Source organism: Cervus elaphus, chromosome 18 (assembly GCF_910594005.1).
Source record: "Cervus elaphus chromosome 18, mCerEla1.1, whole genome shotgun sequence".
Classification (NCBI taxonomy): Eukaryota; Metazoa; Chordata; class Mammalia; order Artiodactyla; family Cervidae; genus Cervus; species Cervus elaphus.
In genome coordinates, this window is record NC_057832.1 from 9,683,751 (window position 1) to 9,708,477 (window position 24,727).

Sequence of the window (24,727 nt, forward strand, 5' to 3'; positions counted from 1 at the left end):
GGAGCTCTTTCGTGTGGCTACAGTGACCTCATGATCCCTCTAGCCTTGAAACAGTGTTCTTGGGGTTTCTCTGGAGTGCCATCAAGGAAATCAAGTCTCTTTTCATGTGTGATGTGCAACACGGAATGGCTCTGAACGCAGTACAGGGGAATCGGGGCTCATCTCGCGGCGAAGGGGAAGTCTCATAGTTATTCTCGAGTTGCGGCGGGAACCTGGGGTATATTCTCGAGTTACGACGGGGATGGCCCTTCCACCCACGTGTTTGTTCAGCGACGTCAGGACTCCTGCCTAGTTGCGAGGGACAACTCGGGATTCTCCTCGAGGCTTGGCAGGGCAATTGGGACGCCTCTCCAGCTGAGGCAGAATACCAAGTGTCCCTTTCCACGTGCCACAGGAATCCTGGGACTCCTATCAAGTTTCACGAGGAGTCAGGCATCGTCTCCTTTGGAGGCACTGATCTCCGCGTACCTCTGGAGTTTTCAAAGGATGTGAGGCCTTCGGTCGCGTGATGTAGGGAACTAGGTCTTTCTCTGTGGTCTGCACAGGGGATTCAGACATCCTTTCGTCTTGGGAGATGCAAGACGAGCCTGCATTCAAGTCACTGCAGGGATATCCGGCCTTATTTCGCGTCAGGGCTTCGCAGTGTCCATTCCACTTGAGGCCGCAAAATCAGGGTCCCTCTCACATACCTAGAGCTGAGAGAAGCCTCCTCTTGAGGTGCTTGTGGTAAGGTGGTATTCCTCTGGAGTCGAAGCCAGGGACTAACCTCTCATCTCGAGTTGACTTTTGGTCCACGGAGCTCTTTCGTGTGGCTACAGTGACCTCAGGTTCCCTCTAGCCTTGAAACAGAGTTCTTGGGGTTTCTCTGGAGTGCCATCAAGGAAATCAAGGCTCCTTTCATGTGTGATGTGCAACACGGAATTGCTCTGCACGCAGTGCAGGATATCGGGCCTCATCTCGCGGCGAGGGGGAAGTCTCATGGTTTTTCTCGAGTTGCGGTGGGAACCTGGGGTATATTCTCGAGTTATGACGGGGATGGCCCTTCCACCCACGTGTTTGTTCAGCCACGTCAGGACTCCTGCCTAGTTGCGAGGGACAACTCGGGATTCTCCTCGAGTCTGGGCAGGGCAATTGGAACGCCTCTCCATCTGTGGCGGTAGACCAAGTGTCCCTTTCCACGTGCCACAGGAATCCTCGGACTCCTATCAAGTTTCACGAGGAGTCAGGCATCGTCTCCTTTGGAGGCACTGATCTCCGCGTACCTCTGGAGTTTTCAAAGGATGTGAGGCCTCCGGTCGCGATGAGGTGGGGAACTAGGTCTTTCTCTGTGGTCTCCACAGGGGATTCAGACATCCTTTCATCTTGGGAGATGCAAGACAAGCCTGCATTCAAGTCACTGCAGGGATATCCGGCCTTATTTCGAGCAAGGGCATTGCGGTGTCCATTCCACTTGAGGCCTCAAACTCAGGGTCCCTCTCACATACCTAGAGCTGAGAGAGGCCTCCTCTTGAGGTGCTTGTGGTAAGGTGGTATTCCTGTGGAGTCGAAGCCAGGGACTAACCTCTCATCTCGAGTTGATTTTTGGTCCACGGAGCTCTTTCATGTGGCTACAGTGACCTCAGGATCCCTCTAGCCTTGAAACAGTGTTCTTGGGGATTCTCTGCAGTGCCATCAAGGAAATCAAGGCTCCTTTCATGTTTGATGTGCAACACGGAATTGCTCTGCACGCAGTGCAGGGGAATTGGGCCTCATCTCGCTTCGAGGGGGAAGTCTCATGGTTTTTCTCGAGTTGCGGCGGAAACCTGGCGTATATTCTCGAGTTACGACGGGGATGGCCCTTCCACCCACGAGTTTGTTCAGCGACGGTAGGACTTCTGCCTAGTTGCGAGGGACAACTCGGGATTCTCCTCGAGGCTTGGCAGGGCAATTGGGACGCCTCTCCAGCTGAGGTGGGAGACCAAGGGTCCCTTTCCACGTGCCACAGGAATCCTAGGACTCCTATCAAGTTTCACGATGAGTCAGGCATCGTCTCCTTTGGAGGCACTGATCTCCGCGTACCTCTGGAGTTTTCAAAGGATGTGAGGCCTCCGGTCACGATGAGGTTGGGAACTTGGTCTTTCTCTGTGGTCTCCACAGGGGATTCAGACATCCTTTCGTCTTGGGAGATGCAAGACGAGCCTTCATTCAAGTCACTGCAGGGATATCCGGCCTTATTTCGAGTCTGGGCATCGCGGTGTCCATTCCACTTGAGGCCGCAAACTCAGGGTCCCTCTCACATACCTAGAGCTGAGAGAAGCCTCCTCTTGAGGTGCTTCTGGTAAGGTGGTATTCCTCTGGAGTCGAAGCCAGGAACTAACCTCTCATCTCGAGTTGATTTTTGGTCCACGGAGCTCTTTCGTGTGGCTACAGTGACCTCAGGATCCCTCTAGCCTTGAAACAGTGTTCTTGGGGATTCTCTGTAGTGCCATCAAGGAAATCAAGTCTCTTTTCATGTGTGATGTGCAACACGGAATTGCTCTGGACGGAGTACAGGGGAATCGGGCCTCATCTCGCGGCGAGGGGGAAGTCTCATGGTTTTTCTCGAGTTGTGGCGGGAACCTGGGGTATATTCTCGAGTTACGACGGGGATGGCCCTTCCACCCACGTGTTTGTTCAGCGACGTCAGGACTCCTGCCTAGTTGCGAGGGACAACTCGGGATTCTCCTCGAGGCTTGGCAGGGCAATTGGGACGCCTCTCCAGCTGAGGCGGAATACCAAGTGTCCCTTTCCACGTCCCACAGGAATCCTGGGACTCCTAAGAAGTTTCACGAGGAGTCAGGCATCGTCTCCTTTGGAGGCACTGATCTCCGCGTACCTCTGGAGTTTTCAAAGGATGTTAGGCCTTCGGTCGCGATGAGGTGGGGAACTAGGTCTTTCTCTGTGGTCTGCACAGGGGATTCAGACATCCTTTCGTCTTGGGAGATGCAAGACGAGCCTGCATTCAAGTCACTGCAGGGATATCCGGCCTTATTTCGCGTCAGGGCTTCGCAGTGTCCATTCCACTTGAGGCCGCAAAATCAGGGTCCCTCTCACATACCTAGAGCTGAGAGAAGCCTCCTCTTGAGGTGCTTGTGGTAAGGTGGTATTCCTCTGGAGTCGAAGCCAGGGACTAACCTCTCATCTCGAGTTGACTTTTGGTCCACGGAGCTCTTTCGTGTTGCTACAGTGACCTCAGGTTCCCTCTAGCCTTGAAACAGTGTTCTTGGGGTTTCTCTGGAGTGCCATCAAGGAAATCAAGGCTCCTTTCATGTGTGATGTGCAACACGGAATTGCTCTGCACGCAGTGCAGGATATCGGGCCTCATCTCGCGGCGAGGGGGAAGTCTCATGGTTTTTCTCGAGTTGCGGTGGGAACCTGGGGTATATTCTCGAGTTATGACGGGGATGGCCCTTCCACCCACGTGTTTGTTCAGCCACGTCAGGACTCCTGCCTAGTTGCGAGGGACAACTCGGGATTCTCCTCGAGGCTGGGCAGGGCAATTGGAACGCCTCTCCATCTGTGGCGGTAGACCAAGTGTCCCTTTCCACGTGCCACAGGAATCCTCGGACTCCTATCAAGTTTCACGAGGAGTCAGGCATCGTCTCCTTTGGAGGCACTGATCTCCGTGTACCTCTGGAGTTTTCAAAGGATGTGAGGCCTCCGGTCGCGATGAGGTGGGGAACTAGGTCTTTCTCTGTGGTCTCCACAGGGGATTCAGACATCCTTTCGTCTTGGGAGATGCAAGACGAGCCTGCATTCAAGTCACTGCAGGGATATCCGGCCTTATTTCGAGTCAGGGCATCGCGGTGTCCATTCCACTTGAGGCCGCAAACTCAGGGTCCCTCTCACATACCTAGAGCTGAGAGAAGCCTCCTCTTGAGGTGCTTGTGGTAAGGTGGTATTCCTCTGAAGTCGAAGCCAGGGACTAACCTCTCATCTCGAGTTGATTTTTGGTCCACAGAGCTCTTTCGTGTTGCTCCAGTGACCTCAGGATCCCTCTAGCCTGGAAACAGTGTTCTTGGGGTTTCTCTGGAGTGCCATCAAGGAAATCAAGGCTCCTTTAATGTGTGATGTGCAACACGGAATTGCTCTGCACACAGTGCAGGGGAATCGGGCCTCATCTCGCGGCGAGGGGAAAGTCTCATGGTTTTTCTCGAGATGCGGCGGGAACCTGGGGTATATTCTCGAGTTACGACGGGGATGGCCCTTCCACCCACGTGTTTGTTCACTGACGTCAGGACTCCTGCCTAGTTGCGAGGGACAACTCGGGATTCTCCTCGAGGCTTGGCAGGGCAATTGGGACGCCTCTCCAGCTGAGGCGGGAGACCAAGTGTCCCTTTCCACGTGCCACAGGAATCCTGGGACTCCTATCAAGTTTCACGAGGAGTCAGGCATCGTCTCCTTTGGAGGCACTGATCTCCGCGTACCTCTGTTATTTTCAAAGGATGTGAGGCCTCGGGTCGCGATGAGGTGGGGAACTAGGTCTATCTCTGTGGTCTCCACAGGGGATTCAGACATCCTTTCGTCTTGGGAGATGCAAGACGAGCCTGCATTCAAGTCACTGCAGGGATATCCGGCCTTATTTCGAGTCAGGGCATCGCGGTGTCCATTCCACTTGAGGCCGCAAACTCAGGGTCCCTCTCACATACATAGAGCTGAGAGAAGCCTCCTCTTGAGGTGCTTGTGGTAAGGTGGGATTCCTCTGGAGTCGAAGCCAGGGACTAACCTCTCATCTCGAGTTGATTTTTGGTCCACGGAGCTCTTTCGTGTTGCTACAGTGACCTCAGGATCCCTCTAGCCTTGAAACAGTGTTCTTGGGGTTTCTCTGGAGTGCCACCAAGGAAATCAAGGCTCCTTTCATGTGTGATGTGCAACACGGAATTGCTCTGCACGCAGTGCAGGGGAATCGGGCCTCATCTCGCGGGGAGGGGGAAGTCTCATGGTTTTTCTCGAGTTGCGGCGGGAACCTGGGGTATATTCTCGAGTTACGACGGGGATGGCCCTTCCACACACGTGTTTGTTCAGCGACGTCAGGACTCCTGCCTAGTTGCGAGGGACAACTCGGGATTCTCCTCGAGGCTTGGCAGGGCAATTGGGACGCCTCTCCAGCTGAGGCGGGAGACCAAGGGTCCCTTTCCACGTGCCACAGGAATCCTGGGACTCCTATCAAGTTTCACGAGAAGTCAGGCATCGTCTCCTTTGGAGGCACTGATCTCCGCGTACCTCTGGAATTTTCAAAGGATGTGAGGCCTCCGGTCGCGATGAGGTGGGAAACTAGGTCTTTCTCTGTGGTCTCCACAGGGGATTCAGACATCCTTTCGTCTTGGGGGATGCAAGACGAGCCTGCATTCAAGTCACTGCAGGGATATCCGGCCTTATTTCGAGTCAGGGCATCGCGGTGTCCATTCCACTTGAGGCCGCAAACTCAGGGTCCCTCTCACATACCTAGAGGTGAGAGAAGCCTCCTCTTGAGGTGCTTGTGGTAAGGTGGTATTCCTGTGGAGTTGAAGCCAGGGACTAACCTCTCATCTCGAGTTGATTTTTGGTCCACGGAGCTCTTTCGTGTTGCTACAGCGACCTCAGGATCCCTCTAGCCTTGAAACAGTGTTCTTGGGGTTTCTCTGGAGTGCCACCAAGAAAATCAAGGCTCGTTTCATGTGTGATGTGTAACACGGAATTACTCTGCACGCAGTGCAGGGGAATCGGGCCTCATCTCACGGCGAGGGGGAAGTCTCATGGTTTTTCTCGAGTTGCGGCGGGAACCTGGGGTATATTCTCGAGTTACGATGGGGATGGCCCTTCCACCCACGTGATTGTTCAGCGACATCAGGACTCCTGCCTAGTTGTGAGGGACAACTCGGGATTCTCCTCGAGGCTTGGCAGGGCAATTGGGACGCCTCTCCAGCTGAGGCGGGAGACCAAGTGTCCCTTACCACGTGCCACAGGAATCCTGGGACTCCTATCAAGTTTCAAGAGGAGTCAGGCATCGTCTCCTTTGGAGGCACTGATCTCCGCGTACCTCTGTAATTTTCAAAGGATGTAAAGCCTCCGGTCGCGATGAGGTGGGGACCTAGGTCTTTCTCTATGGTCTCCACAGGGGATTCAGACATCCTTTCGTCTTGTGAAATGCAAGACGAGCCTGCATTCAAGTCACTGCCGGGATATTCGGCCTTATTTCGCGTCAGCTAATCGCAGTGTCCATTCCACTTGAGGCCGCAAAATCAGGGGTCCTCTCACATACCTACAGCTGAGAGAAGCCTCCTCTTGAGATGCTTGTGGTAAGGTGGTATTCCTCTGGAGTCGAAGCCAGGGACTAACCTCACATCTCGAGTTGATTTTTGGTCCACGGAGCTCCTTCGTGTTGCTACAGTGAATTCAGGATCCCTCTAGCCTTGAAACAGTGTTCTTGGGGTTTCTCTGGAGTTCCACCAAGGAAATCAAGGTTCCTTTCATGTGTCATGTGCAACACGGAATTGCTCTGCATGCAGTGCAGGGGAATCGGGCTTCATCTCGCGGCGAGGGGGAAGTCTCATGGTTTTTCTCGAGTTGCGGCGGGAACCTGGGGTATATTCTCGAGTTACGACGGGGATGGCCCTTCCACCCACGTGTTTGTTCACTGACGTCAGGACTCCTGCCTAGTTGCGAGGGACAACTCGGGATTCTCCTCGAGGCTTGGCAGGGCAATTGGGACGCCTCTCCAGCTGAGGCGGGAGACCAAGGGTCCCTTTCCTTGTGCCACAGGAATCCTGGGACTCCTATCAAGTTTCACGAGGAGTCAGGCATTGTCTCCTTTGGAGGCACTGATCTCCGTGTACCTCTGGAGTTTTCAAAGGATGTGAGGCCTCCGGTCGCGATGAGGTGGGGAACTATGTCTTTCTCTGTGGTCTCCACAGGGGATTCAGACATGCTTTCGTCTTGGGAGATGCAAGACGAGCCTGCATTCAAGTCACTGCAGGGATATCCGGCCTTATTTCGAGTCAGGGCATCGCGGTGTCCATTCCACTTGAAGCCGCAAACTCAGGGTGCCTCTCACATACCTAGAGCTGAGAGAAGCCTCCTCTTGAGGTGCTTGTGGTTAGGTGGTATTCCTCTGGATTCGAAGCCAGGGACTAACCTCTCATCTCGAGTTGATTTTTGGTCCACGGAGCTCTTTCTTGTTGCTACATGGACCTCAGGATCCCTCTAGCCTTGAAACAGCGTTCTTGGGGTTTCTCTGGAGTGCCACCAAGGAAATCAAGGCTCCTTTCATGTGTGATGTGCAACACGGAATTGCTCTGCACGCAGTGCAGGGGAATCGGGCCTCATCTCCGGGCGAGGGGGAAGTCTCATGGTTTTTCTCGAGTTCCGGCGGGAAATTGGGGTATATTCTAGAGTTACGACGTGGATGGCCCTTCCACACACGTGTTGCTTCAGCAACGGCAGGACTCCTGCCTAGTTGGAGGGACAACTCGGGATTCTCCTCGAGGCTTGGCAGGGCAATTGGGACGCCTCTCCAGCTGAGGCGGGAGACCAAGGGTCCCTTTCCACGTGCCACAGGAATCCTGGGACTCCTATCAAGTTTCACGAGGAGTCAGGCATCGTCTCCTTTGGAGGCACTGATCTCCGCGTACCTCTGGAGTTTTCAAAGGATGTGAGGCCTCCGGTAGCGATGAGGTGGGGAACTAGGTCTTTCTCTGTGGTCTGCACAGGGGATTCAGACATCCTTTCGTCTTGGGAGATGCAAGACGAGCCTGCATTCAAGTCACTGCAGGGATATCCGGCCTTATTTCGCGTCAGGGCTTCGCAGTGTCCATTCCACTTGAGGCCGCAAAATCAGGGTCCCTCTCACATACCTAGAGCTGAGAGAAGCCTCCTCTTGAGGTGCTTGTGGTAAGGTGGTATTCCTCTGGAGTCGAAGCCAGGGACTAACCTCTCATCTCGAGTTGACTTTTGGTCCACGGAGCTCTTTCGTGTTGCTACAGTGACCTCAGGTTCCCTCTAGCCTTGAAACAGTGTTCTTGGGGTTTCTCTGGAGTGCCATCAAGGAAATCAAGGCTCCTTTCATGTGTGATGTGCAACACGGAATTGCTCTGCACGCAGTGCAGGATATCGGGCCTCATCTCGCGGCGAGGGGGAAGTCTCATGGTTTTTCTCGAGTTGCGGTGGGAACCTGGGGTATATTCTCGAGTTATGACGGGGATGGCCCTTCCACCCACGTGTTTGTTCAGCCACGTCAGGACTCCTGCCTAGTTGCGAGGGACAACTCGGGATTCTCCTCGAGGCTGGGCAGGGCAATTGGAACGCCTCTCCATCTGTGGCGGTAGACCAAGTGTCCCTTTCCACGTGCCACAGGAATCCTCGGACTCCTATCAAGTTTCACGAGGAGTCAGGCATCGTCTCCTTTGGAGGCACTGATCTCCGTGTACCTCTGGAGTTTTCAAAGGATGTGAGGCCTCCGGTCGCGATGAGGTGGGGAACTAGGTCTTTCTCTGTGGTCTCCACAGGGGATTCAGACATCCTTTCGTCTTGGGAGATGCAAGACGAGCCTGCATTCAAGTCACTGCAGGGATATCCGGCCTTATTTCGAGTCAGGGCATCGCGGTGTCCATTCCACTTGAGGCCGCAAACTCAGGGTCCCTCTCACATACCTAGAGCTGAGAGAAGCCTCCTCTTGAGGTGCTTGTGGTAAGGTGGTATTCCTCTGAAGTCGAAGCCAGGGACTAACCTCTCATCTCGAGTTGATTTTTGGTCCACAGAGCTCTTTCGTGTTGCTCCAGTGACCTCAGGATCCCTCTAGCCTGGAAACAGTGTTCTTGGGGTTTCTCTGGAGTGCCATCAAGGAAATCAAGGCTCCTTTAATGTGTGATGTGCAACACGGAATTGCTCTGCACACAGTGCAGGGGAATCGGGCCTCATCTCGCGGCGAGGGGAAAGTCTCATGGTTTTTCTCGAGATGCGGCGGGAACCTGGGGTATATTCTCGAGTTACGACGGGGATGGCCCTTCCACCCACGTGTTTGTTCACTGACGTCAGGACTCCTGCCTAGTTGCGAGGGACAACTCGGGATTCTCCTCGAGGCTTGGCAGGGCAATTGGGACGCCTCTCCAGCTGAGGCGGGAGACCAAGTGTCCCTTTCCACGTGCCACAGGAATCCTGGGACTCCTATCAAGTTTCACGAGGAGTCAGGCATCGTCTCCTTTGGAGGCACTGATCTCCGTGTACCTCTGTTATTTTCAAAGGATGTGAGGCCTCGGGTCGCGATGAGGTGGGGAACTAGGTCTATCTCTGTGGTCTCCACAGGGGATTCAGACATCCTTTCGTCTTGGGAGATGCAAGACGAGCCTGCATTCAAGTCACTGCAGGGATATCCGGCCTTATTTCGAGTCAGGGCATCGCGGTGTCCATTCCACTTGAGGCCGCAAACTCAGGGTCCCTCTCACATACATAGAGCTGAGAGAAGCCTCCTCTTGAGGTGCTTGTGGTAAGGTGGGATTCCTCTGGAGTCGAAGCCAGGGACTAACCTCTCATCTCGAGTTGATTTTTGGTCCACGGAGCTCTTTCGTGTTGCTACAGTGACCTCAGGATCCCTCTAGCCTTGAAACAGTGTTCTTGGGGTTTCTCTGGAGTGCCACCAAGGAAATCAAGGCTCCTTTCATGTGTGATGTGCAACACGGAATTGCTCTGCACGCAGTGCAGGGGAATCGGGCCTCATCTCGCGGGGAGGGGGAAGTCTCATGGTTTTTCTCGAGTTGCGGCGGGAACCTGGGGTATATTCTCGAGTTACGACGGGGATGGCCCTTCCACACACGTGTTTGTTCAGCGACGTCAGGACTCCTGCCTAGTTGCGAGGGACAACTCGGGATTCTCCTCGAGGCTTGGCAGGGCAATTGGGACGCCTCTCCAGCTGAGGCGGGAGACCAAGGGTCCCTTTCCACGTGCCACAGGAATCCTGGGACTCCTATCAAGTTTCACGAGAAGTCAGGCATCGTCTCCTTTGGAGGCACTGATCTCCGCGTACCTCTGGAATTTTCAAAGGATGTGAGGCCTCCGGTCGCGATGAGGTGGGAAACTAGGTCTTTCTCTGTGGTCTCCACAGGGGATTCAGACATCCTTTCGTCTTGGGGGATGCAAGACGAGCCTGCATTCAAGTCACTGCAGGGATATCCGGCCTTATTTCGAGTCAGGGCATCGCGGTGTCCATTCCACTTGAGGCCGCAAACTCAGGGTCCCTCTCACATACCTAGAGGTGAGAGAAGCCTCCTCTTGAGGTGCTTGTGGTAAGGTGGTATTCCTGTGGAGTTGAAGCCAGGGACTAACCTCTCATCTCGAGTTGATTTTTGGTCCACGGAGCTCTTTCGTGTTGCTACAGCGACCTCAGGATCCCTCTAGCCTTGAAACAGTGTTCTTGGGGTTTCTCTGGAGTGCCACCAAGAAAATCAAGGCTCGTTTCATGTGTGATGTGTAACACGGAATTACTCTGCACGCAGTGCAGGGGAATCGGGCCTCATCTCACGGCGAGGGGGAAGTCTCATGGTTTTTCTCGAGTTGCGGCGGGAACCTGGGGTATATTCTCGAGTTACGATGGGGATGGCCCTTCCACCCACGTGATTGTTCAGCGACATCAGGACTCCTGCCTAGTTGTGAGGGACAACTCGGGATTCTCCTCGAGGCTTGGCAGGGCAATTGGGACGCCTCTCCAGCTGAGGCGGGAGACCAAGTGTCCCTTACCACGTGCCACAGGAATCCTGGGACTCCTATCAAGTTTCAAGAGGAGTCAGGCATCGTCTCCTTTGGAGGCACTGATCTCCGCGTACCTCTGTAATTTTCAAAGGATGTAAAGCCTCCGGTCGCGATGAGGTGGGGACCTAGGTCTTTCTCTATGGTCTCCACAGGGGATTCAGACATCCTTTCGTCTTGTGAAATGCAAGACGAGCCTGCATTCAAGTCACTGCCGGGATATTCGGCCTTATTTCGCGTCAGCTAATCGCAGTGTCCATTCCACTTGAGGCCGCAAAATCAGGGGTCCTCTCACATACCTACAGCTGAGAGAAGCCTCCTCTTGAGATGCTTGTGGTAAGGTGGTATTCCTCTGGAGTCGAAGCCAGGGACTAACCTCACATCTCGAGTTGATTTTTGGTCCACGGAGCTCCTTCGTGTTGCTACAGTGAATTCAGGATCCCTCTAGCCTTGAAACAGTGTTCTTGGGGTTTCTCTGGAGTTCCACCAAGGAAATCAAGGTTCCTTTCATGTGTGATGTGCAACACGGAATTGCTCTGCATGCAGTGCAGGGGAATCGGGCTTCATCTCGCGGCGAGGGGGAAGTCTCATGGTTTTTCTCGAGTTGCGGCGGGAACCTGGGGTATATTCTCGAGTTACGACGGGGATGGCCCTTCCACCCACGTGTTTGTTCACTGACGTCAGGACTCCTGCCTAGTTGCGAGGGACAACTCGGGATTCTCCTCGAGGCTTGGCAGGGCAATTGGGACGCCTCTCCAGCTGAGGCGGGAGACCAAGGGTCCCTTTCCTTGTGCCACAGGAATCCTGGGACTCCTATCAAGTTTCACGAGGAGTCAGGCATTGTCTCCTTTGGAGGCACTGATCTCCGTGTACCTCTGGAGTTTTCAAAGGATGTGAGGCCTCCGGTCGCGATGAGGTGGGGAACTAGGTCTTTCTCTGTGGTCTCCACAGGGGATTCAGACATGCTTTCGTCTTGGGAGATGCAAGACGAGCCTGCATTCAAGTCACTGCAGGGATATCCGGCCTTATTTCGAGTCAGGGCATCGCGGTGTCCATTCCACTTGAAGCCGCAAACTCAGGGTGCCTCTCACATACCTAGAGCTGAGAGAAGCCTCCTCTTGAGGTGCTTGTGGTTAGGTGGTATTCCTCTGGATTCGAAGCCAGGGACTAACCTCTCATCTCGAGTTGATTTTTGGTCCACGGAGCTCTTTCTTGTTGCTACATGGACCTCAGGATCCCTCTAGCCTTGAAACAGCGTTCTTGGGGTTTCTCTGGAGTGCCACCAAGGAAATCAAGGCTCCTTTCATGTGTGATGTGCAACACGGAATTGCTCTGCACGCAGTGCAGGGGAATCGGGCCTCATCTCCGGGCGAGGGGGAAGTCTCATGGTTTTTCTCGAGTTCCGGCGGGAAATTGGGGTATATTCTAGAGTTACGACGTGGATGGCCCTTCCACACACGTGTTGCTTCAGCAACGGCAGGACTCCTGCCTAGTTGGAGGGACAACTCGGGATTCTCCTCGAGGCTTGGCAGGGCAATTGGGACGCCTCTCCAGCTGAGGCGGGAGACCAAGGGTCCCTTTCCACGTGCCACAGGAATCCTGGGACTCCTATCAAGTTTCACGAGGAGTCAGGCATCGTCTCCTTTGGAGGCACTGATCTCCGCGTACCTCTGGAGTTTTCAAAGGATGTGAGGCCTCCGGTAGCGATGAGGTGGGGAACTAGGTCTTTCTCTGTGGTCTACACAGGGGATTCAGACATCCTTTCGTCTTGGGAGATGCAAGACGAGTCTGCATTCAAGTCACTGCAGGGAAATCCAGCCTTATTTCGAGTCAGGGCATCGCGGTGTCCATTCCACTTGAGGCCGCAAACTCAGGGTCCCTCTCACATACATAGAGCTGAGAGAAGCCTCCTCTTGAGGTGCTTGTGGTAAGGTGGTATTCCTGTGGAGTTGAAGCCAGGGACTAACCTCACATCTCGAGTTGATTTTTGGTCCACGGAGCTCTTTCGTGTTGCTACAGTGAATTCAGGATCCCTCTAGCCTTGAACCAGTGTTCTTGGGGTTTCTCTGGAATGCCACCAAGGAAATCAAGGCTTGTTTCATGTGTGATGTGTAACACGGAATTGCTCTGCACGCAGTGCAGGGGAATCGGGCCTCATCTCGCGCCGAGGGGAAAGTCTCATGGTTTTTCTCGAGTTGCGGCGGGAACCTGGGGTAAATTCTCGAGTTACGACGGGGATGGCCCTTCCACCCACGTGATTGTTCAGCGACCTCAGGACTCCTGCCTAGTTGCGAGGGACAACTCGGGATTCTCCTCGAGGCTTGGCAGGGCAATTGGGACGCCTCTCCAGCTGAGGCCGGAGACCAAGAGTAACTTTCCACGTGCCACAGGAATCCTGGGACTCCTATCAAGTTTCACGAGGAGTCAGGCATTGTCTCCTTTGGAGGCACTGATCTCCGCGTACCTCTGAAGTTTTCAAAGGATGTGAGGCATCCGGTAGCGATGAGGTGGGGAACTAGGTCTTTCTCTGTGGTCTCCACAGGGGATTCAGACATCCTTTCGTCTTGGGAGATGCAAGACGAGCCTGCATTCAAGTCACTGCAGGGAAATCCAGCCTTATTTCGAGTCAGGGCATCGCGGTGTCCATTCCACTTGAGGCCGCAAACTCAGGGTCCCTCTCACATACCTAGAGGTGAGAGAAGCCTCCTCTTGAGGTGCTTGTGGTAAGGTGGTATTCCTCTGGAGTTGAAGCCAGGGACTAACCTCTCATCTCGAGTTGATTTTTGGTCCACGGAGCTCTTTCGTGTTGCTACAGCGACCTCAGGATCCCTCTAGCCTTGAAACAGTGTTCTTGGGGTTTCTCTGGAGTGCCACCAAGAAAATCAAGGCTCGTTTCATGTGTGATGTGTAACATGGAATTACTCTGCACGCAGTGCAGGGGAATCGGGCCTCATCTCGCGGCGAGGGGGAAGTCTCATGGTTTTTCTCGAGTTGCGGCGGGAACCTGGGGTATATTCTCGAGTTACGACGGGGATGGCCCTTCCACCCACGTGATTGTTCAGCGACATCAGGACTCCTGCCTAGTTGTGAGGGACAACTCGGGATTCTCCTCGAGGCTTGGCAGGGCAATTGGGACGCCTCTCCAGCTGAGGCGGGAGACCAAGTGTCCCTTACCACGTGCCACAGGAATCCTGGGACTCCTCTCAAGTTTCAAGAGGAGTCAGGCATCGTCTCCTTTGGAGGCACTGATCTCCGCGTACCTCTGTAATTTTCAAAGGATGTAAAGCCTCCGGTCGCGATGAGGTGGGGACCTAGGTCTTTCTCTATGGTCTCCACAGGGGATTCAGACATCCTTTCGTCTTGTGAAATGCAAGACGAGCCTGCATTCAAGTCACTGCCGGGATATTCGGCCTTATTTCGCGTCAGCTAATCGCAGTGTCCATTCCACTTGAGGCCGCAAAATCAGGGGTCCTCTCACATACCTACAGCTGAGAGAAGCCTCCTCTTGAGGTGCTTGTGGTAAGGTGGTATTCCTCTGGAGTCGAAGCCAGGGACTAACCTCACATCTCGAGTTGATTTTTGGTCCACGGAGCTCCTTCGTGTTGCTACAGTGAATTCAGGATCCCTCTAGCCTTGAAACAGTGTTCTTGGGGTTTCTCTGGAGTTCCACCAAGGAAATCAAGGTTCCTTTCATGTGTGATGTGCAACACGGAATTGCTCTGCATGCAGTGCAGGGGAATCGGGCTTCATCTCGCGGCGAGGGGGAAGTCTCATGGTTTTTCTCGAGTTGCGGCGGGAACCTGGGGTATATTCTCGAGTTACGACGGGGATGGCCCTTCCACCCACGTCTTTGTTCAGCGACGTCAGGACTCCTGCCTAGTTGCGAGGGACAACTCGGGATTCTCCTCGAGGCTTGGCAGGGCAATTGGGACGCCTCTCCAGCTGAGGCGGGAGACCAAGGGTCCCTTTCCTTGTGCCACAGGAATCCTGGGACTCCTATCAAGTTTCATGAGGAGTCAGGCATTGTCTCCTTTGGAGGCACTGATCTCCGTGTACCTCTCGAGTTTTCAAAGGATGTGAGGAATCCGGTCGTGATGAGGTGGGGAACTATGTCTTTCTCTGTGGTCTCCACAGGGGATTCAGACATGCTTTCGTCTTGGGAGATGCAAGACGAGCCTGCATTCAAGTCACTGCAGGGATATCCGGCCTTATTTCGAGTCAGGGCATCGCGGTGTCCATTCCACTTGAGGCCGCAAACTCAGGGTCCCTCTCACATACCTAGAGCTGAGAGAAGCCTCCTCTTGAGGTGCTTGTGGTAAGGTGGTATTCCTCTGGAGTCGAAGCCAGGGACTAACCTCTCATCTCGAGTTGATTTTTGGTCCACGGAGCTCTTTCTTGTTGCTACATGGACCTCAGGATCCCTCTAGCCTTGAAACAGCGTTCTTGGGGTTTCTCTGGAGTGCCACCAAGGAAATCAAGGCTCCTTTCATGTGTGATGTGCAACACGGAATTGCTCTGCACGCAGTGCAGGGGAATCGGGCCTCATCTCCGGGCGAGGGGGAAGTCTCATGGTTTTTCTCGAGTTCCGGCGGGAAATTGGGGTATATTCTAGAGTTACGACGTGGATGGCCCTCCACACACGTGTTGCTTCAGCAACGGCAGGACTCCTGCCTAGTTGCGAGGGACAACTCGGGATTCTCCTCGAGGCTTGGCAGGGCAATTGGGACGCCTCTCCAGCTGAGGCGGGAGACCAAGGGTCCCTTTCCACGTGCCACAGGAATCCTGGGACTCCTATCAAGTTTCACGAGGAGTCAGGCATCGTCTCCTTTGGAGGCACTGATCTCCGCGTACCTCTGGAGTTTTCATAGGATGTGAGGCCTCCGGTAGCGATGAGGTGGGGAACTAGGTCTTTCTCTGTGGTCTACACAGGGGATTCAGACATCCTTTCGTCTTGGGAGATGCAAGACGAGTCTGCATTCAAGTCACTGCAGGGAAATCCAGCCTTCTTTCGAGTCAGGGCATCGCGGTGTCCATTCCACTTGAGGCCGCAAACTCAGGGTCCCTCTCACATACTTAGAGCTGAGAGAAGCCTCCTCTTGAGGTGCTTGTGGTAAGGTGGTATTCCTGTGGAGTTGAAGCCAGGGACTAACCTCACATCTCGAGTTGATTTTTGGTCCACGGAGCTCTTTCGTGTTGCTACAGTGAATTCAGGATCCCTCTAGCCTTGAACCAGTGTTCTTGGGGTTTCTCTGGAGTGCACCAAGGAAATCAAGGCTCGTTTCATGTGTGATGTGTAACACGGAATTGCTCTGCACGCAGTGCAGGGGAATCGGGCCTCATCTCGCGCCGAGGGGAAAGTCTCATGGTTTTTCTCGAGTTGCGGCGGGAACCTGGGGTATATTCTCGAGTTACGACGGGGATGGCCCTTCCACCCACGTGATTGTTCAGCGACCTCAGGACTCCTGCCTAGTTGCGAGGGACAACTCGGGATTCTCCTCGAGGCTTGGCAGGGCAATTGGGACGCCTCTCCAGCTGAGGCCGGAGACCAAGAGTAACTTTCCACGTGCCACAGGAATCCTGGGACTCCTATCAAGTTTCACGAGGAGTCAGGCATTGTCTCCTTTGGAGGCACTGATCTCCGCGTACCTCTGAAGTTTTCAAAGGATGTGAGGCATCCGGTAGCGATGAGGTGGGGAACTAGGTCTTTCTCTGTGGTCTCCACAGGGGATTCAGACATCCTTTCGTCTTGGGAGATGCAAGACGAGCCTGCATTCAAGTCACTGCAGGGAAATCCAGCCTTATTTCGAGTCAGGGAATCGCGGTGTCCATTCCACTTGAGGCCGCAAACTCAGGGTCCCTCTCACATACCTAGAGCTGAGAGAAGCCTCCTCTTGAGGTGCTTGTGGTAAGGTGGTATTCCTGTGGAGTTGAAGCCAGGGACTAACCTCTCATCTCGAGTTGATTTTTGGTCCACGGAGCTCTTTCGTGTTGCTACAGTGACCTCAGGATCCCTCTAGCCTTGAAACAGTGTTCTTGGGGTTTCTCTGGAGTGCCACCAAGGAAATCAAGGCTCCTTTCATGTGTGATGTGCAACACGGAATTGCTCTGCACGCAGTGCAGGGCAATCGGGCCTCATCTCACGGCGAGGGGGAAGTCTCATGGTTTTTCTCGAGTTGCGGCGGGAACCTGGGGTGTATTCTCGAGTTACGACGGGGATGGCCCTTCCACCCACGTGATTGTTCAGCGACATCAGGACTCCTGCCTAGTTGCGAGGGACAACTCGGGATTCTCCTCGAGGCTTGGCAGGGCAATTGGGACGCCTCTCCAGCTGAGGCGGGAGACCAAGGGTCCCTTTCCACGTGCCACAGGAATCCTGGGACTCCTATCAAGTTTCACGAGGAGTCAGGCATCGTCTCCTTTGGAGGCACTGATCTCCGTGTACCTCTCGAGTTTTCAAAGGATGTGAGGCCTCCGGTCGCGATGAGGTGGGGAACTAGGTCTTTCTCTGTGGTCTCCACAGGGGATTCAGACATGCTTTCGTCTTGGGAGATGCAAGACGAGCCTGCATTCAAGTCACTGCAGGGATATCCGGTCTTATTTCGAGTCGGGGCATCGCGGTGTCCATTCCACTTGAGGCCGCAAACTCAGGGTCCTTTTCACATAGCTAGAGCTTAGAGAAGGATCCGCTTGAGGTGCTTGTGGTAAGGTGGTATTCCTCTGGAGTCGAAGCCAGGGACTAACCTCTCATCTCGAGTTGATTTTTGGTCCCCGGAGTGCTTCGTGTTGCTACAGTGACCTCAGGATCCCTCTAGCCTCGAAACAGTGTTCTTGGGGTTTCTCTGGAGTGCCATCAAGGAAATCAAGGCTCCTTTCATGTGTGATGTGCAACACGGAATTGCTCTGCACGCAGTGCAGGGGAATCGGGCCTCATCTCGCGGCGAGGAGGAAGTCTCATGGTTTTTCTCGAGTTGCGGTGGGAACCTGGTGTATATTCTCGAGTTCCGACGGGGATGGCCCTTCCACCCACGTGTTTGTTCAGTGACGTCAGGACTCCTGCCTAGTTGCGAGGGAAAACTCGGGATTCTCCTCGTGGCTTGGCAGGGCAATTGGGACGCCTCTCCAGCTGAGGCGGGAGACCAAGTGTCCCTTTCCACGTGCCACAGGAATCCTGGGACTCCTATCAAGTTTCACGAGGAGTCAGGCATCGTCTCCTTTGGAGGCACTGATCTCCGCGTACCTCTGGAGTTTTCAAACGATGTGAGGCCTCCGGTTGCGATGAGATGGGGAACTAGGTCTTTCTCTGTGGTCTCCACAGGGGATTCAGACATATTTTCGTCTTCGGAGATGCAAGACGAGCCTGCATTCAAGTCACTGCAGGGATATCCGGCGTTATTTCCCTTCAGGGCATCGCAGTGTCCATTCCACTTGAGGCCGCAAAATCAGGGTCCCTCTCACATACCTAGAGCTGAGAGAAGCCTCCTCTTGAGGTGCTTGTGGTAAGGTGGTATTCCTCTGGATTCGAAGCCAGGGACTAACCTCTCATCTCGAGTTGATTTTTGGTCCACGGAGCTCTTTCGTGTGGCTACAGTGACCTCAGAATCCCTCTAGCCTTGAGACAGTGTTCTTGGGATTTCTCTGGAGTGCCATCAAGGAAATCAAGGCTCCTTTCATGTTTGATGTGCAACACGGAATTGCTTTGAATGCAGTGCAGGGGAATCGGGCCTCATCTTGCGGCGAGGGGGAAGTCTCATGGTTTTTCTCGAGTTGCGGCGGGAACCTGGGGTATATTCTCGAGTTACGACGGGGATGGCCCTGCCACACACGTGTTTGTTCAGCGACGTCAGGACTCCTGCCTAGTTGCGAGGGACAACTCGGGATTCTCCTCGAGGCTTGGCAGGGCAATTGGGACGCCTCTCCAGCTGAGGCGGGAGACCAAGGGTCCCTTTCCACGTGCCACAGGAATCCTGGGACTCCTAAGAAGTTTCACGAAGAGTCAGGCATCGTCTCCTTTGGAGGCACTGATCTCCGCGTACCTCTGGAGTTTTCAAAGGATGTGAGGCCTCCGGTCGCGATGAGGTGGGGAACTAGGTGTTTCTCTGTGGTCTCCACAGGGGATTCAGACATCCTTTCGTCTTGGGAGATGCAAGACGAGACTGCATTCAAGTCACTGCAGGGATATCCGGCCTTATTTCGAGTCAGGGCATCGCGGTGTCCATTCCACCTGAGGCCGCAAACTCAGGGGCCCTCTCACATACCTAGAGCTGAGAGAAGCCTCCTCTTGAGGTGCTTGTGGTAAGGAGGTATTCCTCTGGAGTCGAAGCCAGGGACTACCCTCTCATTTCTAGTTGATTTTTGGTCCACGGAGCTCTTTCGTGTTGCTACAGTGACCTCAGGATCCCTCTAGCCTTGAAACAGTATTCTTGGGGTTTCTCTGGAGTGCCACCAAGGAAATCAAGGCTCCTTTCATGTGTGATGTGCAACACGGAATTGCTCTGCACGCAGTGCAGGGGAATCGGGCCTCATCTCGCGGCGAGGGGGAAGTCTCATGGTTTTTCTCGAGTTGCGGCGGGAACCTGGGGTATATTCTCGAATTACGACGGGGATGGCCCTTCTACCCACGTGATTGTTCAGCGACATCAGGACTCCTGCCTAGTTGCGAGGGACAACTCGGGATTCTCCTCGAGGCTTGGCAGGGCAATTGGGACGCCTCTCCAGCTGAGGCGGGAGACCAAGTGTCCCTTTCCACGTGCCACAGGAATCCTGGGACTCCTATAAACTTTCACGAGGAGTCAGGCATCTTCTCCTTTGGAGGCACTGATCTCTGCGTACCTCTGGAATTTTCAAAGGATGTGAGGCCTCCGGTCGCGATGAGGTGGGGAACTAGGTCTTTCTCTGTGGTCTCCACAGGGGATTCAGACATGCTTTCGTCTTGGGAGATGCAAGACGAGCCTGCATTCAAGTCACTGCAGGGATATCCGGCCTTATTTCGAGTCAGGGCATCGCGGTGTCCATTCCACTTGAGGCCGCAAATTCAGGGTCCCTCTCACATAGCTAGAGCTGAGAGAAGCCTCCTCTTGAGGTGCTTGTGGTAAGGTGGTATTCCTCTGGAGTCGAAGCCAGGGACTAACTTCTCATCTCGAGTTGATTTTTGGTCCACGGAGCTCTTTCGTGTTGCTACAGTGACCTCAGTATCCCTCTACGCTTGAAAGAGTGTTCTTGGGGTTTCTCTGGAGTGCCATCAAGGAAATCAAGGCTCCTTTCATGTGTGATGTGCAACACGGAATTGCTCTGCACGCAGTGCAGGGGAATCGGGCCTCATCTCGCGGAGAGGGGGAAGTCTCATGGTTTTTCTCGAGTTGCGGCGGGAACCTGGGGTATATTCTCGAGTTATGACGGGGATGGCCCTTCCACACACGTGTTTGTTCAGCGTCGTCAGGACTCCTGCCTAGTTGCGAGGGACAACTCGGGATTCTCCTCGAGGCTTGGCAGGGCAATTGGGACGCCTCTCCAGCTGAGGCGGGAGACCAAGGGTCCCTTTCCACGTGCCACAGGAATCCTGGGACTCCTATCAAGTTTCACGAGGAGTCAGGCATCGTCTCCTTTGGAGGCACTGATCTCCGCGTACCTCTGGAGTTTTCAAAGGATGTGAGGCCTCCGGTCGCTATGAGGTGGGGAACTAGGTTTTTCTCTGTGGTCTCCACAGGGGATTCAGACATGCTTTCGTCTTGGGAGATGCAAGACGAGCCTGCATTCAAGTCACTGCAGGGATATCCGGCCTTATTTCGAGTCAGGGCATCGAGGTGTCCATTCCACTTGAGGCCGCAAACTCAGGGTCCCTCTCACATACCTAGAGCTGAGAGAAGCCTCCTCTTGAGGTGCTTGTGGTAAGGTGGTATTCCTCTGGAGTCGAAGCAAGGGACTAACCTCTCATCTCGAGTTGATTTTTGGTCCATGGAGCTCTTTCGTGTTGCTACAGTGACCTCAGGATCCCTCTAGCCTTGAAACAGTGTTCTTGGGGTTTCTCTGGAGTGCCATCAAGGAAATCAATGCTCCTTTCATGTTTGATGTGCAACACGGAATTGCTCTGCATGCAGCGCAGGGGAATCGGGCCTCATCTCACGGCGAGGGGGAAGTCTCATGGTTTTTCTCGAGTTGAGGCGGGAACCTGGGGTGTATTCTCGAGTTATGACAGGGATGGCCCTTGCACCCACGTGTTTCTTCAGCGACGTCAGGACTTCTGCCTAGTTGCGAGGGACAACTCGGGATTCTCCTCGAGGCTTGGCAGGGCAATTGGGACGCCTCTCCAGCTGAGGCGGGAGACCAAGGGTCCCTTTCCACGTGCCACAGGAATCCAGGGACTCCTATCAAGTTTCACGAGGAGTCAGGCATTGTCTCCTTTGGAGACACTGATCTCCGTGTACCTCTGAAGTTTTCAAAGGATGTGAGGCATCCGGTAGCGATGAGGTGGGGAACTAGGTCTTTCTCTGTGGTCTCCACAGGGGATTCAGACATCCTTTCGTCTTGGGAGATGCAAGACGAGCCTGCATTCAAGTCACTGCAGGGAAATCCAGCCTTATTTCGAGTCAGGGCATCGCGGTGTCCATTCCACTTGAGGCCGCAAACTCAGGGCCCCTCTCACATACCTAGAGGTGACAGAAGCCTCCTCTTGAGGTGGTTGTGGTAAGGTGGTATTCCTCTGGAGTCGAAGCCAGGGACTAACCTCACATCTCGAGTTGATTTTTGGTTCACGGAGCTCTTTCGTGTTGCTACAGTGAATTCAGGATCCCTCTAGCCTTGAAACAGTGTTCTTGGGGTTTCTCTGGAGTGCCACCAAAGAAATCAAGGCTCCTTTCATGTGTGATGTGCAACACGGAATTGCTCTGCACGCAGTGAAGGGAAATCGGGCCTCATATCACGGCGAGGGGGAAGTCTCATGGTTTTTCTCGAGTTGCGGCGGGAACCTGGGGTATATTCTCGAGTTAGACGGGGATGGCCCTTCCACCCACGTGTTTGTTCAGCGACCCCAGGACTCCTGCCTAGTTGCGAGGGACAACTCGGGATTCTCCTCGAGGCTTGGCAGGGCAATTGGGACGCCTCTCCAGCTGAGGCGGGAGACCAAGGGTCCCTTTCCACGTGCCACAGGAATCCTGGGACTCCTATCAAGTTTCACGAGGAGTCAGGCATCGTCTCCTTTGGAGGTACTGATCTCCGCGTACCTCTGGAGTTTTCAAAGGATGTGAGGCCTCCGGTCGCCATGAAGTGGGGAACTAGGTCTTTCTCTGTGGTCTGCACAGGGGATTCAGACATCCTTTCGTCTTGGGAGATTCAAGAAGTGCCTGCATTCAAGTCATTGCAGGGATATCCGGCCTTATTTCGAGTCAGGGCTTCGCGGTGTCCATTCAACTTGAGGCCGCAAACTCAGCGTCCCTCTTACATACCTAGAGCTGAGAGAAGCCTCCTCTTGAGGTGCTTGTGGTAAGGTGGTATTCCTCTGGAGTCGAAGCCAGGGACTAACCTCCTATCTCGAGTTGATTTTTGGTCCACAGAGCTCTTTCGTGTGGCTACAGTGACCTCAGGATCCCTCTAGCCTTGAAAGAGTGTTCTTGGGGTTTCTCTGGAGTGCCATCAAGGAAATCAAGGCTTCTTTCATGTGTGATGTGCAACACGGAATTGCTCTGAACGCAGTGCAGGGGAATCGGGCCTCATCTCGCAGCGAGGGGGAAGTCTCATGGTTTTTCTCGAGTTGCGGCGGGAACCTGGGGTATATTCTCGAGTTACGACGGGGATGGCCCTTCCACACACGTGTTTGTTCAGCGAGGTCAGGACTCCTGCCTGTTGCGAGGGACAACTCGGGATTCTCCTCGAGGCTTGGCAGGCCAATTGGGACGCCTCTCCAGCTGAGGCGGGAAACCAAGTGTCCCTTTCCACGTGCCACAGGAATCCTGGGACTCCTATCAAGTTTCACGAGGAGTCAGGCATCGTCTCCTTTGGAGGCACTGATCTCCGCGTACCTCTGGAGTTTTCAAACGATGTGAGGCCTCCGGTCGCGATGAGGTGGGGAACTAGGTCTTTCTCTGTGGTCTCCACAGGGGATTCAGACATACTTTCGTCTTCGGAGATGCAAGACGAGCCTGCATTCAAGTCACTGCAGGGATATCCGGCGTTATTTCCCTTCAGGGCATCGCAGTGTCCATTCCACTTGAGGCCGCAAAATCAGGGTCCCTCTCACATACCTAGAGCTGAGAGAAGCCTCCTCTTGAGGTGCTTGTGGTAAGGTGGTATTCCTCTGGATTCGAAGCCAGGGACTAACCTCTCATCTCGAGTTGATTTTTGGTCCACGGAGCTCTTTCGTGTGGCTACAGTGACCTCAGGATCCCTCTAGCCTTGAAACAGTGTTCTTGGGATTACTCTGGAGTGCCATCAAGGAAATCAAGGCTCCTTTTATGTTTGATGTGCAACACGGAATTGCTTTGAATGCAGTGCAGGGGAATCGGGCCTCATCTTGCGGCGAGGGGGAAGTCTCATGGTTTTTCTCGAGTTGCGGCGGGAACCTGGGGTATATTCTCGAGTTACGACGGGGATGGCCCTGCCACACACGTGTTTGTTCAGCGACGTCAGGACTCCTGCCTAGTTGCGAGGGACAACTCGGGATTCTCATCGAGGCTTGGCAGGGCAATTGGGACGCCTCTCCAGCTGAGGCGGGAGACCAAGAGTCCCTTTCCACGTGCCACAGGAATCCTGGGAATCCTATCAAGTTTCACGAGGAGTCAGGCATCGTCTCCTTTGGAGGCACTGATCTCCGCGTACCTCTGGAGTTTTCAAAGTATGTGAGGCCTCCGGTCGCGATGAGGTGGGGAACTAGGTGTTTCTCTGTGGTCTCCACAGGGGATTCAGACATCCTTTCGTCTTGGGAGATGCAAGACGAGCCTGCATTCAAGTCACTGCAGGGATATCCGGCCTTATTTCGAGTCAGGGCATCGCGGTGTCCATTCCACCTGAGGCCGCAAACTCAGGGTCCCTCTCACATACCTAGAGCTGAGAGAAGCCTCCTCTTGAGGTGCTTGTGGTAAGGAGGTATTATTCTGGAGTCGAAGCCAGGGACTACCCTCTCATCTCGAGTTGATTTTTGGTCCACGGAGCTCTTTCGTGTTGCTACAGTGACCTCAGGATCCCTCTAGCCTTGAAAGAGTATTCTTGGGGTTTCTCTGGAGTGCCACCAAGGAAATCAAGGCTCCTTTCATGTGTGATGTGCAACACGGAATTGCTCTGCACGCAGTGCAGGGGAATCGGGCCTCATCTCGCGGCGAGGGGGAAGTCTCATGGTTTTTCTCGAGTTGCGGCGGGAACCTGGGGTATATTCTCGAGTTACGACGGGGATGGCCCTTCTACCCACGTGATTGTTCAGCGACATCAGGACTCCTGCCTAGTTGCGAGGGACAAATCGGGATTCTCCTCGAGGCTTGGCAGGGCAATTGGGACGCCTCTCCAGCTGAGGCGGGAGACCAAGTGTCCCTTTCCACGTGCCACAGGAATCCTGGGACTCCTATAAACTTTCACGAGGAGTCAGGCATCGTCTCCTTTGGAGGCACTGATCTCTGCGTACCTCTGGAATTTTCAAAGGATGTGAGGCCTCCGGTCGCGATGAGGTGGGGAACTAGGTCTTTCTCTGTGGTCTCCACAGGGGATTCAGACATGCTTTCGTCTTGGGAGATGCAAGACGAGCCTGCATTCAAGTCACTGTAGGGATATCCGGCCTTATTTCGAGTCAGGGCATCGCGGTGTCCATTCCACTTGAGGCCGCAAACTCAGGGTCCCTCTCACATACATAGAGCTGAGAGAAGCCTCCTCTTAAGGTGCTTGTGGTAAGGTGGTATACCTCTGGAGTCGAAGCCAGGGACTAACTTCTCATCTCGAGTTGACTTTTGGTCCACGGAGCTCTTTCGTGTTGCTACAGTGACCTCAGTATCCCTCTACGCTTGAAAGAGTGTTCTTG